At 77.2% G+C, this 2,500-nt stretch overlaps 1 non-coding gene across 1 annotated transcript; it reads right to left on the bottom strand.

Annotated features, from left to right (window-relative positions):
• Positions 1–365: 365 nt before the first annotated feature.
• Positions 366–518, bottom strand: LOC137460328 (5.8S ribosomal RNA). The gene has a single exon (XR_010992791.1). It is a non-coding gene; the product is annotated as a 5.8S ribosomal RNA (ribosomal RNA).
• Positions 519–2,500: the final 1,982 nt, after the last annotated feature.

Genomic DNA, 2,500 nt, shown 5'->3' with positions numbered 1-2,500 from the left:
CGCCCACGGCAGACGCGCGCGCGGACGCGGCAGCACGGCACGGTACCCCCGCGGTACCCACCCGCAGACAGCCGCGCCCGCGCGGGAGTGCCGGGGGGGGCGAGGCCCGCGCCTCCTCCCCCAACCGGGCTCTCGTCTCCCCCAACGCCCCACCGGGCGTCGCTGGACCAACGGGGAACCCCTGCCGGCGAAGCCCCGGCGGGACGAACTCCGCGAGAGCGGGCGCTCCGGGAGCGGGGAGCTACGGAGCGCTCCCCGAGTCTGCACTTAGGGGGACGAAGGCCCCTCCCCGCCCGGGGGAGAGCCTGCGAGGCGACCCCAGCCGCGCCGCTCGGCGGGCACCGAGGCGGCGATTGATCGTCAAGCGACGCTCAGACAGGCGTAGCCCCGGGAGGAACCCGGGGCCGCAAGTGCGTTCGAAGTGTCGATGATCAATGTGTCCTGCAATTCACATTAATTCTCGCAGCTAGCTGCGTTCTTCATCGACGCACGAGCCGAGTGATCCACCGCTAAGAGTTGTCTGGCTTTTCGGCACCGCCCCGCCAGCGCGGAGGGGCCGGGACCGCTCGCAAAGGAGCGGCCCCTCGGAGAGCGCGGCACGGCGGCCGCTCGCCTCACATTGACCGTACAAGCACAGGAGAGGGGGGGAAAATAAAACGAAACCCCGAAGCGGCAAAAGCAAGGGGCGGGGAGCCCGCGCTCCCGGCTTTTTTCCCTCCCCCGAGGAGGGAAAAACGCACCTTGTGGCGCTTCGGGGCCGGACCAGGCGCCCGGGCTCGCTCCGACCTCGGCGCGGAGGAGGCCCGCCGCGCGCCGCCGGGAACGTGCCCCGAACCCGGCCTCGCCTCGCGTGCACGGGGAAATAAAACCCCCTTCGCTTCCCCACCCAACGGCGGGGAGGGGGGTGTGTCTCTCGCTGGCCGCCCCGTGCCGTCGCGGAGACGCCACGAAGCGAGGCAGCGGAGACCCCCCCCCCCCCCGCCCCGGGGAGCGAGGGGGGCCGGGCGCACAACCCCGCCGGAGGAGAGCGCGCGCGCGCCTCCGCACCGGCCCCTCCAACGCCGCCACCGCTGCGGCCCATCCCGGACTTTCTTTTCCCCCGCTTTGGCCCCGGGGCCGAGCCCCGGCCGGCTCGCGCCCTCGGGCGGCTTCCTCTCGCCACCGAACCCCCCCCGCCGCGGGGGACGGAAAACGGCTTGCGAGACGGAAAGCCCGAGCCCACGTGGGACGCCACCGCGGCGACCCGCCGGCCCTCGCCGGGCGGCGCACCCGCCGACCGACAAACCCCAGCGGCACGAGCCCCTTCCATCCTCCCCCGGCGCCACCGCGCCGCCGGCTTCGCTCGCTCGACCCCTTCCGTGGCCCCGCGGCCAGGCGGACAGCGGACGGCGCTGAGCCGGGGGGCGGGCCCCCGCTCTCCCCGTTTCCACGCGGAGACCGGGGGTGGGACGCCCCCGGCTGCCCGCCCGTCCCCCACCCGGCACGCGCCGGGAAGGCGAACGGGGAAGCCCGCGGGCAGGGCCCGGGACCGGGACAGCCGCAGCCGGTGGCAGGGTGCCCTCCGGCGAGGGACCGGAGCCGGAGACGCCGAGCGACGCCCGCCGCCGCTCGGACGCGGTCACGCCACCCGAAACCGGCCCCGGACGGGGGGGAACCGGCAGCGCGAGACCGCCGAGGGCGCCAGCTCGCCGGGGCCCCGCTCTGGGGCCTGGGCAAAGGGAAAAGGGACCGGGAGGTCCGCAGCGGCCCGCGCCGCAAGAGGCGCCGCCGCCGAGCCGCGGCAACGCGCCCGCACAAAACCCCCGGCGGGGGCGAAGCGCCCTGGGCCAGCCCCCACCGCGGGGGCTCGCCGCCCCGGCCCGCGAGAAGCCCGCGCTTCAACGCGCCGCCGGGGACGCCCGTGGCGAGGCGAGGCGCGGGCCGGACCACGGCCGACCTCGCGCGGTGGGCTCTCTCCGGCCGAGCGCTCGGACCGCAGAGAGGGGGGGGCAGCAGAGTCCCCTCCCCGGCCCGGCGGGCCCCCGGAGGACGACGAGCGCGACGACGGCGGACCTAGCCAGAGGCATTGCGGGGGCAACCCCCGCCCCTCTGAAGGCACCCGCCCGCCCCCGCGCTCGCCCCCGCATCCGGGGGTGGCGCGCCGAGCCGCCCGGGTCTTTAAACCGCCGCCCGGCTTCCTCCGCGGTAGGGCAAGGCCGCGGACGAAGGCGCGGAACGCTAGGTACCTGACCCTGGGGTGAGGGAAACCAGACTTAAGGCCCCGCGGGGGTGCCTCCCCCCACTGCCGCCGTCGGGGGGAGCGTCCGCCCGCGGGGGCCGCGCCCGACGTCCGCCGCCACCACCGCGCCCCTGGCCTGGCCCGAGGCCCGGGGTTTCCCTCAGTCAGCCGGCGCTGCGCTCGGGGAGGAGGGACGCGGCTGGGGACGCCCATGCCGCGCGCTCGCCGCGCGGCGAGCGCCCGGCTACGGCGGCCCCGGCGGCGGACCGGCGCAGGGCCGGC

This window comes from Melanerpes formicivorus, unplaced genomic scaffold (genome assembly GCF_026170545.1).
Source record: "Melanerpes formicivorus ecotype bairdi unplaced genomic scaffold, bMelFor1.0.p_v2 SCAF_553, whole genome shotgun sequence".
Taxonomy (NCBI): domain Eukaryota; kingdom Metazoa; phylum Chordata; class Aves; order Piciformes; family Picidae; genus Melanerpes; species Melanerpes formicivorus.
The sequence above is the reverse complement of the archived record's forward strand: the minus strand, read 5'-3'. Positions and strand labels throughout refer to the sequence as shown.